Source organism: Schistocerca cancellata, chromosome 1 (assembly GCF_023864275.1).
Source record: "Schistocerca cancellata isolate TAMUIC-IGC-003103 chromosome 1, iqSchCanc2.1, whole genome shotgun sequence".
Taxonomy (NCBI): domain Eukaryota; kingdom Metazoa; phylum Arthropoda; class Insecta; order Orthoptera; family Acrididae; genus Schistocerca; species Schistocerca cancellata.
In genome coordinates this window covers 1242932051-1242949187 of record NC_064626.1, presented here as the reverse complement: position 1 = coordinate 1242949187, position 17137 = coordinate 1242932051, and the positions used below count along the sequence as shown (strand labels likewise).

Here is a 17137-nt window from a genome sequence, read left to right as displayed (position 1 = left end):
ATAGGATTGGGGAGAAGACATGTTTGTGGCACAACTTGACCAGAAGAAGGGATCGGTTGGTAGGACATGTTCTGAGGCATCAAGGGATCACCCATTTAGTACTGGAGGGCAGCGTGGAGGGTAAAAATCGTAGGGGGAGACCAAGAGATGAATACACTAAGCAGATTCAGAAGGATGTAGGTTGCAGTAGGTACTGGGAGATGAAGAAGCTTACACAGGATAGAGTAGCATGGAGAGCTGCATCAAACCAATCTCAGGACTGAAGACCACAACAACAACATGTGTGAATTTGCCCATTTCGAAATTTATCTTCCCAGATTAATTTGCTACATACCTATTATGTTCTTCTGTATCTCTCACCCCATGTTAAGAGGCTACACAATGATATTAACTAGTTGTAAGACGTGGGTCTTGTAGTATTATACACTGAAGCGCCAGGCAGAATACGGCACTGCGGTCGACAACGCGTATGTAAGACAAGTGTCTGGCGCAGTTGTTAGATTGGATACTGCTGCTACAATGGCAGGTTATCAAGACATAAGTGACTCTGAACGTGGTGCTATAGTCGGCGCACGAGCGATGGGACACAGCACCTCCGAGGTAGTGACGAAGTGGGGATTTCCCGGACGACCATTTCACGAGTGTACCGTGAATATCAGGAATCCGGTAAAACATCAAATCTCCGACTTCGCCGCAAGCGGAAAAAGATCCTGCAAGAACGAGACCAACGATGACTGAAGAGAATTGTTCAACCTGACAGAAGTGCAACCCTTCCGCAAATTGCTGCAGATTTCAATGCTGGACCATCAGCAAGTGTCAGCGTGCGAACCATACAACGAAACATCATCGATATGGGCTCTCCAAGTCGAAGGCCCACTCGTGTACCCTTGATGACTGCATGACACTAAGCTTTACACCTCGCCTACGCCCGTCAACACCGACATTGGGACCGAGCGGGGTGGCACAGTGGTTAGACACTGAACTCGCATTCGGGAGGACGACGGTTCAATCCCGCGTCCGGCCATCCTGATTTAGGTTTTCCGTGATTTCCCTAAATCACTGCAGGCAAATGCCGGGATGGTTCCTCTGAAACGGCACGGCCGACTTCCTTCCCAATCCTTCCCTAATCCGATGAGACCGATGACCACGCTGTCTGGTCTCCTTCCCCAAAACCAACCAACCAACCGACATTGGACTGTTGATGACTGGAAACATGTTGCGTGGTCGGACGAGTATCGTTTCAAATTGTATCGAGCGGATGGACGTGTATAGGTATGGACACAACCTCATGAATCCATGGACGCTGCATATCAGCTGGTGAAGGCTTTGTAATGGTGTGGTGCGTGTGCGGCTGGAGTGATATGGGATTCCTGATACGTATAGATATGACCCTGACAGGTGACACGTAGGTAAGCATCCTGTGTAATCATCTGCATCCATTCATGTCCATTATGCATTCCTAGGATTGGGGCAATTCCAGCAGGAGACTGCGGGACGCCACGCCTCCAGAATTGCTACAGAAAGACTCTAAAACACTCTTCCGAGTTTGAACACTTCTGCAGGTCACCAAACTCCCCAGACATGAACATTATTGAGCATATCAGGGATGCCTTGCGACGTTCTGTTCAGAAGAGATCTCCACCCCCTCGTATTCTTACGGATTTATAGACACCGCTGCAGGATTCATGGTGTCAGTTCCCTCCAGCACTACTTCAGACATTAGACGAGTCCATGCGACGTCGTGTTGCGGCACGTCTGCGTGCTCGCGGCGGCCCTACACGATATTAGGCAAGTGTACAAGTTTCTGTGGCTTTTCCGTGTATTATCCAAGCTAGACAACATTCTTTCATGATACAGACATTCCAGTTGTTGTCACAAGAAAGAGAAGACATATATAAAGCAGACAGTACGAATAGCAGATGACTCTGATATTCAGTTGGAGAATCAATGTAATTCACCCACGAAACAAGTGACTTACAAAACACATGTTCTACCGATTCTTGAGTATTGTTCATGATCCGAAATAAAATCGCTGAATGCGGATATCTTGGCAATAGTTGTGTTGGGCATCGATGTACCATCTATTAGAGACATAAAAATTTGTGCCACACTGGTACTCAAACCCGGACTTCCCGCTTAATTGAGCGATTACTTTTGAAACGTCCCCTTAGAACAATTTATACACGACTGTGCTTAACCTGACACACAATATTATTTAGCGCAACGCAATCTTTCAAAAATCACTACAAAAGAATGGCCCTGACTAACATTAAACTATACCTTTCACAAATAACTTACCTCACAAAAATCTTCATTACTCGAACTACTGCAATACAGCGAGCGCCACTGTTGCCAGCTAAATAAAAGATTCAAACTACAGAAGGCACTAACTACTGATAGGCATAGTTAGCAGCCGGCCGAAGTGGCCGTGCGGTTAAAGGCGCTGCAGCCTGGAACCGCAAGACCGCTACGGTCGCAGGTTCGAATCCTGCCTCGGGCATGGATGTTTGTGATGTCCTTAGGTTAGTTAGGTTTAACTAGTTCTAAGATCTAGGGGACTAATGACCTCAGCAGTTGAGTCCCATAGTGCTCAGAACCATTTGAACCATTTTTGATAGTTAGCAAATGAAAGATATTAATAGAGAACAAACAATGTATTTACCTTAATAGTCATAATATATATATAGCAGTTCATGACAAATTACAAAACTCCGCCATCTCTCTCCCCACATCCACCACTGCTGGCGGCTCACCTCCAACTGCGCAACGCTACGCGCTGTTCACATCCAGCTGCCGCTGCCCAACACTACAATGGCAGACAACAATGCAAACTAGCCACAGGCTGCACACAGCACAGCCAGTGATTTTCATACAGAGCGCTACGTAACGTTGCCAATAAGAAAATATAAACAGCCTACTTACATAAAGAAAACATAAACAGCCTACTTATAGTTTAACTACTTTTTTCCAGATGAATATTTTTCTTTATTCTTAATTTTTAAAAACAAAGTAAATATGAATATAATAAATATTAATGAGGCCAATTAATTCACTCAGCTCTGAAATGCAATTTTACCGCTTGAAGAAATGTGAGGAAAAGATTGGCACGTAACATGATTTATCAATTTTTACTTTCTCTTGCGTGCTTTCACTTTCATTGCTTCCCACTTCTTGTCTTTTTTCTTTTTCGGTGGCGCCCAGCGGGGATCTGTTGTGTCTACCACGTGCACTGATTCCTTAAACTGAGATGACTTTATGTATTCCTCCGCAAGTCGTGGTGTAAAACAGATGTCATGCTGGCCTTTCTAGTTGTTCACCATACTCGTACTCTGCAATGTCGATATTAAGTCTGTCTGTGTTACACTTGTCATTTCACAGAGTTCTTTAATGGAAATTGTTCCTCGTAAATCTCTTAAAATTGCAGGAAGAACCATGACCAAAATGAGCGGTAGCTCAATTTCCCAGGTCTTACAAAGGTTTCTTTGGACTCTAACCAGTAGATTCCATCTTCAAGAGTTCATAACTGAATAGCGTCAGGTTTACTACAACCTGGACGCTGATATGGTGTCAAGTTAGCATAGCCATATAGTTTCCATCAGGCCTTTCTTTCTCCGTAGAGAAGTACCTGTCAAGGTGTGCTCCATGTTTATCTACTTCACAAACTGTGTAAAACAGAAACGGTTCCACATCAAAATGACTAGTTTTATGGTACAGGACCATCGTTCTTCCACTGCTGGTCTGACATACGGAAGCGAGAGGTCATGATACTATCGCCCTGAACGCATTCGTCGAGCATCCAGTTGTGCCCTTCAAGATGAACAGAGCGCTTACAATGACAATCTTGGCCAACGTAGCGTGTCTGGGCGATTTCTGCAGGATGCCTTGTATCAGAACTCCTTGCCAAGTAGTGATCGCCAGTGGCGAAGGGCTATTCTTCAACAGATTCGGCGCCTTTGTTGTCACTTTTGTGACGTGTAAAACTGCTGTCTACACGTTTTTCTTGTTTCAACAATATTCCCCGTTTGAGGAATTCACTCCTACATCACAGCATCACGATAAACTCCTCGCACTTCCGTCGCCGCCAATGCCCACTTTGGCTACCCGCGCAGGCCTCGCGGACCGACCCAAACTTCCTCTGTCTACATTCTTACACCGTAGTCCCCAACGTTCAAGGCAGTTTTATTCTATATTTCCTCACCAGTGAGACCGAGACTATGAAGAATCGAATCCATGTTATTATCGTTCTTGCGCCCGCCTCGACGTGTAATATAAAGGACTCTAGTATAGGGATACAGACAGTGTGACATGTAGAAGATTGGGTCAGTTTGGAAAGCGTGCACGGATAGCCGAATATGTTAAGGCAACCGCTCGTGATAAGCGGGACTCGGGTTCGAGTCTCGGTGTGGCACAAATTTTCATATGTCACTAATAAGTAGTACACTTATGTCTAACGCAGCTGATGCCAAGATAAATGCATTCGGCGAATTAACTTCGGGTGGCTATCAATCGCCATTAACGTCTTTTTACTCAGACGTGCAAGTACACTTCTCGCCATAAAAATTGCTACACCACGAAGATGACGTGCTACAGACGAGAAATTTAACCGACAGGAAGAAGATGCTGTGATATGCAAATGATTAGCTTTTCAGAGCAGTCACACAAGGTTGGTGCCGCTGGCGACACCTACAACGTGCTGACATGAGGAAAGTTGGTTCCACTTCACGGTCACCTCTTGTTCGCACTGACGGCACTTTGAACAGTGGACGTTACATTTCAGATGTGTTACAACCCGTGGCTCTACCATTCATTCGATCCCTGCGAAACCCTACATTTCAGTAGGATAATGCACGACCGCATGCTGCAGGTCCTGTACGGGCGTTTCTGGATATACAAAATGTTCGACTGCTGCCCTGGCCAGCACATCCTCCAGATCTCTCACCAATTGAAAACGTGTGGTCAATGGTGGCCGAGCAACTGGCTCGTCACAATACGCCAGTCACTACTCTTGATGAACTGTGGTATCGTGTTGAAGCTGCATGGGCAGCTGTACCTGTACACGCCATCCATGCTCTGTTTGACTCAATTCCCAGGCGTATCAAGGCCGTTATTACGGGCAGAGGTTGTTTTTCTGGGTACTGATTTCTCAGGATCTATGCACCCAAACTGCGTGAAAATGTAATCACATGTCAGTTCTAGTATAATATATCTGTCCAATGAATACCCGTTATAATCTGCATTTCTTCTTGGTGCAGTAATTTTAATGGCCAGTAGTGTATATATAGTTCGCGACTCATGGAACCTTGCCAAGTAGGATAAATAGAGATCCAACGAAGAACGGCGCATTGCGTCATGAGATCGTTTATTGGCGCCAGATAGTTACAGAGATGCTCAACGAACTCCAGTCAAGTCCACAAGAGAAGCTTTGCGCATCATGGATATGTCGAAAATGTGTGTTCAAATGTGTCTGAATTCCTAAGGGACCAAACTGCTAAGGTCATCGGTCCCTAGACTTACACACTACTTAAATTAAATTATCCTAAGAACAACACAAACACACCCATGCCCGAGGGAGGACTCGAACCTCCGCCGGGAGGGGCCGTCAATCGGTGACAAAGTGCCTCAAACCGCACGGCCAATCCGCGAGGCCGGATATGTCGACTGTTGAAATTTCGAGAGTGTACGTTCAAGAAATGTCGTGCAAGGTATTACTTTCTCCAACATATCTGTGGCGAAATGATTCACGACGGGATAATCAGAAAAGCTAAATGCCATACGGAGCTCTTTCTACGCCCCATTCGTGAATGGCAGAGGGAAGGGAGGATAATGTGGTGGTACCAGAACTACCTTCCGCCACCCACCGTTTGGTGGCCTCCGGATTATAGACGTAAGTGTCTGTGTTTATACGCGCACTACTATCGGTGCTAAGGGAGTCTTACCCAGTTTTTTTTCCTACTTAGTAAGTCATATATGTTTAAGTTAGATGAAATTTCCCCTTTTGTACCACAGTTGCGCTTACGTGTCTCCCTTCATCACTCCTCTGCTCCCAACTCTACCGCTAGGAGTGCTAGGGCCGCCCTAATCTCACATAATATTTATTTCACATAATGACTCATACGTGTATCATGTTATGTTTAAAATGCTCCAGGTATCCCAGTTATGCCTTACATCTGACACTCCTAGAGATTAAATGTCAACGTTAACGACTCGAAAACTGTTGATACAACACAGATGTAGTTTACTTGAGACTTTTTTTACTTATCAGCTACTATTAAATGTACGTTAATATTTCTCTGGAAAGTTGGCCACTGATTCTCCTGTGGTGTGCATACACAGACTCTATGAGTCTGGGGTGGTATTATCACGAGTGGTAGCGAGTTTTATTAGCGCCGGAGGAGACTTTGGTATCGGTAAGTTTGCCTTTTTGCTGTGCGTAGTTGTTGCTTGCTTGCCCACTGGAGAGCCTTTGTCGAATTTGTGTATGCGTACACTGAAAGTAATGTTCATATCTTTCCCATGACTATTCCGCCCCGACAGAATAGCTAAGTCTCAGGATAAAATTAAGACCATATGGTCAGTCGTAAAGGAAGTGGCTGGTCGGCAGAGACAGGTCGAGGATATAGAATCAGTGCGTAGTGGGAATGTCCGTGTTACTGGTAAGTCGCATATACAGGGTGTTTCAAAAATGACCGGTATATTTGAAACGGCAATAAAAACTAAACGAGCAGCGATAGAAATACACCGTTTGTTGCAATATGCTTGGGACAACAGTACATTTTCAGGCGGACAAACTTTCGAAATTACAGTAGTTACAATTTTCAACAACAGATGGCGCTGCAAGTGATGTGAAAGATATACAAGACAACGCAGTCTGTGGGTGCGCCATTCTGTACGTCGTCTTTCTGCTGTAAGCGTGTGCTGTTCACAACGTGCAAGTGTGCTGTAGACAACATGGTTTATTCCTTAGAACAGAGGATTTTTCTGGTGTTGGAATTCCACCGCCTAGAACACAGTGTTGTTGCAACAAGACGAAGTTTTCAGCAGAGGTTTAATGTAACCAAAGGACCGAAAAGCGATACAATAAATGATCTGTTTGATAAATTTCAACAGACTGGGAACGTGACGGATGAACGTGCTGGAAAGGTAGGGCGACCACGTACGGCAACCACAGAGGGCAACGCGCAGCTAGTGCAGCAGGTGATCCGACAGCGGCCTCGGGTTTCCGTTCGCCGTGTTGCAGCTGCGGTCCAAATGACGCCAACGTCCACGTATCGTCTCATGCGCCAGAGTTTACACCTCTATCCGTACAAAATTCAAACGCGGCAACCCCTCAGCACCGCTACCATTGCTGCACGAGAGACATTTGCTAACGATATAGTGCACAGGATTGATGACGGCGATATGCATGTGGGCAGCATTTGGTTTACTGACGTAGCTTATTTTTACCTGGACGGCTTCGTCAATAAAGAGAACTGGCGCATATGGGGAACTGAAAAGCCCCACGTTGCAGTCCCATCGTCCCTGCATCCTCAAAAAGTACTGGTCTGGGCCGCCATTTCTTCCAAAGGAATCATTGGCCCATTTTTCAGATCCGAAACGATTACTGCATCACGCTATCTGGACATTCTTCGTGAATTTGTGGCGGTACAAACTGCCTTAGACGACACTGCGAACACCTCGTGGTTTATGCAAGATGGTGCCCGGCCACATGGCACGGCCGACGTCTTTAATTTCCTGAATGAATATTTCGATGATCGTGTGATTGCTTTGGGCTATCCGAAACATACAGGAGGCGGCGTGGATTGGCCTCCCTATTCGCCAGACATGAACCCCTGTGACTTCTTTCTGTGGGGACACTTGAAAGACCAGGTGTACCGCCAGAATCCAGAAACAATTGAACAGCTGGAGCAGTACATCTCATCTGCATGTGAAGCCATTCCGCCAGACACGTTGTCAAAGGTTTCGGGTAATTTCATTCAGAGACTACGCCATATTATTGCTACGCATGGTGGATATGTGGAAAATATCGTACTATAGAGTTTCCCAGACCGCAGCGCCATCTGTTGTTGAAAATTGTAACTACTGTAATTTCGAAAGTTTGTCTGCCTGAAAATGTACTGTTGTCCCAAGATTATTGCAACAAACGGTGTATTTCTATCGCTGCTCGTTTAGTTTTTATTGCCGTTTCAAATATACCGGTCATTTTTGAAGCACCCTGTATGTACAGTATTTAATAATCACTTTCTGAATATAGCAGGTGAACTAAATAGAAACCTAGTCCCAACAGGGAATCATATAGCGCTCTTATAAAAAGTGTTCCGAGACTGTTACCTGAAATGCTCCTCCATGATACTGACAAGAGGGAGATTGAGTTAATAATTAAATCACTAAAGACCAAGAACTCTCATGGATATGACGGGGTATCTAGCAGAATACTGAAGTATTGTTCCATGTATGTTAGCCCAGTTCTCAGCCATATCTGTAACTTTTCCTTTAGGAGTGGTCGGTTTCCTGACCGATTAAAGTACTCGGTAGTGAATCCACTTTATAAAAAGGGAGACATTGATAATGTTGACAATTTTAGACCTATTTCTATGCCATCGGTGTTTGCTAAAGTTATCGAGAAGGTTGTATATACAAGGTTAGTGGAGCATTTAAATTCACATAATTTGCTGTCAAATTTTCAGTTTGGTTTTAGAAATGGTTTAACAACTGAAAATGCTATATTCTCTTTTCTCTGTGAGGTTTTGGACGGATTAAATAAAAGGTTGCGAACGCTAGGTGTTTTCTTTGATTTAACGAAGGCTTTTGACTGTGTTGACCACAAAATATTACTGCAGGAGTTGGACCATTATGGAGTAAGGGGAGTAGCTTACAATTGGTTCGCCTCTTACTTTAAGAACAGAAAGCAGAAGGTAATTCTCCGCAATATTGAGAGTGGTAGTGATGTTCAGTCCCAATGGGGCACTGTTAAGTGGGGCGTTCCCCAAGGGTCGGTGCTGGGGCCACTGCTGTTTCTTATTTATATAAATGATATGCCTTCTAGTATTACAGGTGATTCAAAAATATTTCTGTTTGCTGATGACACCAGCTTGATAGTGAAGGATCTTGTGTGTAATATTGAAACAGTAACAAATAATGTAGTTCATGAAATAAGTTTGTGGCTTGTAGAAAATAATTTGATGCTAAATCACAGTAAGACTCAGTTTTTACAGTTTCTAACTCACAATTCAACAAGAACCGATATTTCGATCAGACAGAATGGGCATATTATAAGCGAGACGGAACAGTTCAAATTCCTAGGCGTTCGGATAGATAGTAAGCTGTTGTGGAAAGCCCATGTCCAGGATCTTGTTCAGAAGCTAAATGCTGCTTTATTTACCATTAGAACAGTATCTGAAATAAGTGACACTTCAACACGAAAAGTAGTCTACTTCGCATATTTTCATACGCTTATGTCGTATGGTATTATTTTTTGGGGTAACTCTTCTGATTCAAAAAGGCTATTTTTGGCTCAAAAACGGGCTGTTCGAGCTATATGTGGTGTAAGTTCGAGAACCTCTTGTCGACCCCTATTCAAAAATCTGGGAATTCTGACATTCCCCTCACAGTATATATTTTCTTTAATGTCGTTTGTTGTTAGCAATATTAGCCTATTCCCAAGAGTTAGCAGCTTTCACTCAGTTAATACTAAGCAGAAATCCAATCTGCATGTAGAATGCGCTTCCTTGACTCTTGTGCAGAAAGGAGTGCAGTATTCTGCTGCATCCATTTTCAATAAGCTACCACAAGAACTCAAAAGTCTTAGCAGTAGCCCAAACTCTTTTAAGTCTAAACTGAAGAGTTTCCTCATGGCTCACTCCTTCTATTCTGTCGAGGAGCTCCTGGAAGAGCTAAAAAATTAAGCAAATTCCAGTGTTACATTGTTGATTTTCTTCATTTAAACTTAAGACTTGTCACCTGAATATTTTTTTTTTATATTTCATTTTATCTGTTTCTAATATCGTGTTATAATTTCATGTATTGACTCGTTCCATGACCATGGAGACTTCTCCTTAATTTGGTCCCACGGAACAATAAATAAATAAATAAATAAACAGTGCCGGCACGGTAGCTCAGTGTGTTCGGTCAGAGGATTAGCTACACTCTGTAATAAAGAAACTGAGTGAACGTATCAACGAAGAACCTGAATGGGTGTCATGGGACGTCCGCCCCTAACAAACTAAACGAATAATAGAGAACAAAATGAGATCTACCAAAAAAAAAAAAAAAAAGAGACAGCTGAGTGGTCAGAGCGGCGGATTGCCACGCCAAGGGACCCGGGTTCGATTCCTGCCTGGGTCGGAGATTTTCTCATCATCAGTGCAAGGCAATGGGAAACCAACACTGGAATCACATCCCAAGATGCTCATGCGGTGGACCTTTCTGACGGGGCTTCCCCCCACGGCCAGACCTGCCGTAAGGCAGAACACGAAGTTTTTTCTCGTGGCCACACGTGATTATTGATTAAAGACATTGTGGAATAAATAAAGTTGTTGCTAATTACTCTGTAGAAGAAAAGTAAGGTCCGGGTAAAGATTCTCAGTGTTTAAATTGTTAATTTTCAGAATGTAGTAAATTAAAAGTTTTCATTGGTTTCTTTCATTTTTTTACTCCGCTTAAGGCTTGTTGACCAACCCCTCCTGGTCATTCAATTACTGTGTAAAAAAAAAGGAATGGCAGTAGTTGTACTATGGCATGGCTCGCAGTACTTCTTTTGAACTTTAGCATGTTGCTGGATGCAGAATATATACGCAGTTGCAGCGGCAAGACGAGGTAAGTTGTCTGTTGCGTACAGGAGCGTTACTGTATTAATAGTCTGATGCTAGAAAACATTTTTAAATTGTTAGATACAAGATAATTGGATTTTTCTTTATTGATACGAAGAGTAATAAATTTTTGGATTTTTTTCTCGATCAGTATACTAATGTGGTCAGAGATGGAGCTTTACGAATTCCTATATGTCATCACCAGAATAGTAATTATAAATATTTGAACTAAAGAATTCTCAACCTCCAGCCCAAACTAATGGTATTGGGGACATCTTTACCTGTCAGTATATTTTTCTAGATAGTAACTCTAGAACGCCTCGAGAAATTATAACGGAACTGACCTACGTTATGACTTAGCACCAGGAGACTTCTCTTCACGAAATAATGGAAGCGTACCACTACTGGAACGCTACTCCAGTATTCCAGAAGTCCCGGTGACGTTTTGTTTTATACAAAAGCCATTAGCCAAATCTAATTTAACGCTGTGTACGGATGAGGTAAGAAGCGTGAAGCGCCCAGAAAATCAGCCTTTCCCGGCAACTCGCATCGGCTTAGGATCAATCAAACAATTCGTCAATAATAAAAACGGAAACATTGTCTTGAACCCCGTAGTACCAAGGAGATTCCATGCTTGCTGCTCACCTAAAAATGGGGAGAGAAATCTGAAAGTTGTACTACCCGTATTTCAGACAGCTACGTACAAGTAACATCATTATGCTATACAATGGATGAGAAAAAAAGAAAGCACTTTCGTCCAGTGAGAAAATTAAGTCACCAAACAAAGAAATAAGTTACAAACACGTAATAATTCACGAAAAACGTTAATGACGGAAACAATATCATTGTTATAAGAACCCATGGAACTGTATTTGTAACAATCTTACCATATTATACATTAATGATTTAGAAGATGTTATTTGCAATCCCTGACCTATCGCACATGATGCAATTATCTGCAGAAGGTGTTATCTCATATGAGTTTGTAGTGGAGCCTCGTCCTTGAAGTCTGATCTTGTCAGTTGTTAGTATTTAGCGCTCCATGTTGAGAAATTCTAATCTGTTTACGTCGCGAAGCGTAAAAACGCAGTTGCTGACTACGCAGTTTAAGAGCCACAACCGCAATCAGCCTGGTCATACAAATACTTCGTAATAAAAATGTCCGTAAGTATGAAATTGAAATATTGATTCAGTCGGCGTCACAGCAAATGGCTGTCTTCGATTCATTAGTGTGAATGACAAGAGAATAACCACGATAGGCACTTCGACATGCCAGAGTTGTAGATGTTATAAAACGGATGGAGGTTGTTCTTAGAGAAGACTACAAAAGTGGAAAAAACACTTGCCTGACGTTTTCGTAGCAAGCAATATTCTGACCAACAGCTGTAATGGCAGATGTCGCCGAACATAGCGCGTATTACTTTGTAGTGAAGCCTCGTCCGTGAAGTGCACTGTATAATTACTAATATAAGCCATCTTTGCAGTAGTGTAGGTTTGTAACGTACACCACAGCAGTTGCTCCATAGCAACATATTCCAAGTTAGGAACAGAGGCTTGTTAAGTTCTCGTTGTGTTGCTATGATGGTACTGCTTATTACAAGGTTGTAAGTAGGCTGTTTATGTTTTCTTATTGGCAACGTTACGTAGCGCTCTGTACGAAAATCACTGGCTGTGCTGTGTGCAGTCTGTGGCTAGTTTGCATTGTTGTCTGCCATTGTAGTGTTGGGCAGCGGCAGCTGGATGTGAACAGCGCATAGCGTTGCGCAGTTGGAGGTAAGCCGCCAGCAGTGGTGGATGTGGGGAGAGAGATGGCGGAGTTTTGTAATTTGTCATGAACTGCTATATATATTATGACTATTAAGGTAAATACATTGTTTGTTCTCTATTAATATCTTTCATTTGCTAACTATCCCTATCAGTAGTTAGTGCCTTCCGTAGTTTGAATCTTTTATTTAGCTGGCAGTAGTGGCGCTCGCTGTATTGCAGTAGTTCGAGTAATGAAGATTTTTGTGAGGTAAGTGATTTCTGAAAGGTATAGTTTAATGTTACTCAGGGCCATTCTTTTGCAGGGATCTTTGATAGTCAGATTGCGTTGCGCTAAAAATATTGTGTGTCAGTTTAAGCACAGTCTTGTATAATTGTTCAAAGGGGACGTTTCAAGGTATACGAGTGCTACAGCTCCTTAAATATTTCTCACTTCATCAGAGGCAACAGATTTATGATACTCGTCCTAGCAAATAAGACTACAAACCTTAGGGCGCTTTGGTTCGATACCAGTAATGAATGTAAAACGCTAAACGGAAAGTATGGAGTTGAAGAGATGTTGGTTATAGACTTTACGCCGGAGTTGAAATCCGGTCCAACGGGTGGAGGATTCCAGCTTTAATATGACCAAAGAAATTTCCACAATTTCAGTTAAAAGACAAACAAGCTATGATCTTTGCTTTGGCTCACGACAGATACAACATAGCGCACAGATTTCCACGTGAGCCAACTTTCCACCACAGTGTATCGTTATTTGATGCAGCAATTGCACAGAAAAATAAACAAAACACTATCTGATTTGCTCGAGGCCGAAGCACTTATACTTCACGACAACGATCGCCGCACAAGTCGTATTCGAAGAAGGTGCGCGATTTCCGTTGGGAAGTATTCGATCATCCTTCCTAAGTAAGCGTAGACCACAATGAAATAAAACGTCGATGGGTGGGACATGCATTCAGAAGAGCTGATGGTGGATGGGCCAAAGTAGCTGTTTGCTGCAAACAAAAAAAAAAAAAAACAAAAAAAAACAGGTAATGGCCTAATGGAAGGTGAGTAGAAAGTTTTATAGCAATTGGATGCAAATAGCTCAAGATCGTAACGTTCTGAGACCTCAGAGAAGGCCTTTACCCAACCGTGTTTATCAAGTGGCTTGAGATGATGAAACTGCGTTATTGTACACACCGTCATAAAAAAAACGTATTTTCGTATCTTGTGACTCGTTTATGACGACTTGCAGCGAAAGTTCTTTCAGTGCAAACGACATATTGATTAAGGGGCTCCGGAACGCACTATACTTGCAATGTTAAAATAACGCTTATAAATTACATCTTTCACCACAAAGTATTTGACGTAGGAAGTTGAACTTTTTCGAGATTATTTATTGGAATATGGGCTACAACTTAACACAGGGATTTTACAAAATTTTAGTTCAGTTATTAAAGATGATTTTTTTTCAATTGTAATGAAAATTCACAACATTTTTTTGCAATTTTTTATTTATATATTCAAAAATATACAGTTTTTTGGAAAAAGGCTGTGTTAAATTATGCAGAAGGTACTGTGTAACATTTACTGAAAGTTTGAAACAAATATGTTTGGAAGATCCTTAGAAAACATGTAATTAGTATGAGAAAATAAAAGTTTTGGGAATCGAGCGACAAAGATTGGATTAACTTTTTAGTGCATTCCAGGTCCATAGGATGGATTATCTTCATCCTCTGCAAACTCCTCCACCAGCTTCCTCTTGTTCCTCCTCCTGTTTACTCTTGCTTGTATTTCTAGACTCTTTACAGCCCTGTCTGCAGCCCGAAGGCGTTCCTTGTCTAAAGCAAGCATCGCTCGTACCATGTTAGAACCTATCTTCATTCCCATATTTCTAAATACCTTGCACCTTACAATGTTGCCATCATTGAAAGTCGCAACAGCATCACACACACCAAAGTGAAGTGTTTCTATTCCAACAAATACAGTCTTGGGGATTCTCGACCATGTAACACTATTTACACTTTCATTGGGGTTTTGAGTTTTTCCGTGAATACACTTTTTCAACAGATCAGGTGCTGCTAAGTCTCTGAAAATAGGTTTTATCACCTCCATTATTGCATGAGGCAGACTATGCTTATGAGTGTACACTTCACCAGTTAGTAATCCTTTGTTATATTTACACCAACTGTCTTCTTCTTTGGGACACAAGCTATGTTGGGGATTTTCATCGGTTGAAGAAGTATGAAAAAAAAGAGCCCAAACAGCCTTCTTCATTTCGTCGGCACTTTGTGTATTTTGCCTAATAGCCATTCCATAATAGTTCTGTATTTTGTCAATTACACTGTCAGTTAACCTTCCCTTCCCATCCAACCCTTTACCATCACTGAGTTTTTGTTTTTTGTACGAAGCTTTCAGTCGCCGAAGTCTTGTTCCCATTCGCTTCTGTACGTGTCCAATACACTCAAATTTCTGCACTACAACATCACCATAGGGCTTCAGTCCTTGAACATGTTTGAAACTTTTAGAATCACCGTCACCAAGGTAATTAACATATCGCACAGTGCCACAGTGGGTCACGCCCATGTAGAACACATTTCAAAAAAAAAATTTAAAAATAGTTGTAGTTCTCGGAATTGAATAAATTATATATCTATTAAAAGGTAATAGTCTGCAGATTCAGAAAACGCAAAAAAGTAAAAATTGAACTTTTCATGATTTTGAGCCTTTCCGGAGCCCCTTAAGCGACAAGTAAATCCTGACGCAGACTATGAAATCTGCCTAGTAACAACTCGATTAATTTTGCGCGTTCACTGGTGTGAATGATGCTCTTATTAATCCCGGGAGAGAACATTTTATTTTTCGGACTTTAACAGTACGCAGGTGACTCTAGAACAGAAGACGGAGACATTCTTCAGCTCCTCTAACGGGAACTGTCAAATGATTGCACTTCCACCTGAGACTTCTAACCCTATAGCAGAGCCATTGGCCGTAAGGAAGGTTAAAAAATGGTTCAAATGGCTCTGAGCACTATGGGACTTAACTGCTGAGGTCATCAGTCCCCTAGAACTTAGAACTACTTAAACCTAACTAACCTAAGGACATCACATACATCCATGCCCGAGGCAGGATTCGAACCTGCGGCCGTAGCGGTCGCGCGTCTCCAGACTGTAGCGCCTAAACCGCTCGGCCACACCGGCCGGCTGAGGGAGGTTATTCATTACTGAGTACAGACATTGAAGCTCATACTGATAAGCACGGACTCCCAAACTGTTATAGGGAAACTACAAAATTCAAAATCTGGCAAATGTAGACTTATTTTTAATATATTGAAGACCATCATAGAAGCAAGAAAGAAAGAAACAGACGTCCAATTTTTCTTGAAAATAGGACATTATGGAATTTTACATAACGAAGTACACTGGTGTCCAAAATTGAAGCAACAGACGGAAATTTTGCAAGGCTGCGTTTATTTTGCCACAAAACAATATAAACAGGTGACAGTAAAGTAGAGAAAATGTAAGAACACAGAACGTAAGCAACTGCAATATGCGTAATGCCAGACGAAAATGCTTTTCGTTTCTTTCCGACTTAACGGATTTGCAGACACATTCGGACAACTCGTTGATGTGCTCAGTATGGTGCGTGAACACCTCTGGCAGAAATACAACAACGGGGCACGCTGTGAATGATGCCATCAGTCTCATGTTGAGGCAATAATGTTCATTCTTCCTGCAGAGCTGCTCGCAAGTCTTGAAGAGTGGTTTGTGGATCCTGACGTGATGCAGCCCGTGTCCCTATAGAATCCCAGACATGCTCTATGGGATTCAAAATTGAGAGAGCAAGCAGGCCACGCTTGTGTGCAGTCTCATCCGTTTTCAAGAAAACATCAACCACCCATGTTCTATGAGATCTGGGCTCACAGCACATCTTAACAACCGCACATGAGGCCCCAAGATCTCGTCACGATACTGACGGTAGGTAAACGTTTCCGAGTCACCAGTACAACTGCAAGAAGAAGGGTTCTAGTCGCCAATAAAATCCCTGCCAACACTATTAGGGTTCTTCCTCGATATCCGTCTTTCTCTACAATGTTTGGGTCCCGAAAGCGTGTTCTACATTCCCTCCAGATGCGAATCCGGTGTGAATCACTCTTCAGACGAAATCGGAACTCATCTGTGAAAAGAACATTGGCTCACTTTTCAACCGTCCAGGTGGTATGCTGAGACCCCACTCTAAACGCTCCCTTCTGTGAAGACGCGTCAGTGGTACACATGCAGCAGGTCTCCGACAATAAATGCCATCCTGCCGAAGTCTTCTGTACGCAGTTTACCTCTATACAACACGTCCAGTGGATGCTGCGAGGTCAGATACCAGCTGCCGTGCAGTACTAAGGCAGTGCAGTCGTGCCCTTACAGCCAAATAACGATCCAAACTTTCTGACGTCATACGTGTTCGTCTCTGTCCTGGTCTTCAGGATACAGTTTCGGTCTCTGTAGCCGCCGCATCCAAGAAACAACAGAATTCGCATTAAGCCATCGAGCACATCAGTTTGCGACTGCCCTACTTCCATTCTTCCTGTGGCT

General features: G+C 42.7%; 1 pseudogene; it reads right to left on the bottom strand.

Annotated features, from left to right (window-relative positions):
* Positions 1–3128: 3128 nt before the first annotated feature.
* On the bottom strand, positions 3129–3720 carry LOC126143590 (histone acetyltransferase KAT8-like; annotated as a pseudogene).
* Positions 3721–17137: the final 13417 nt, after the last annotated feature.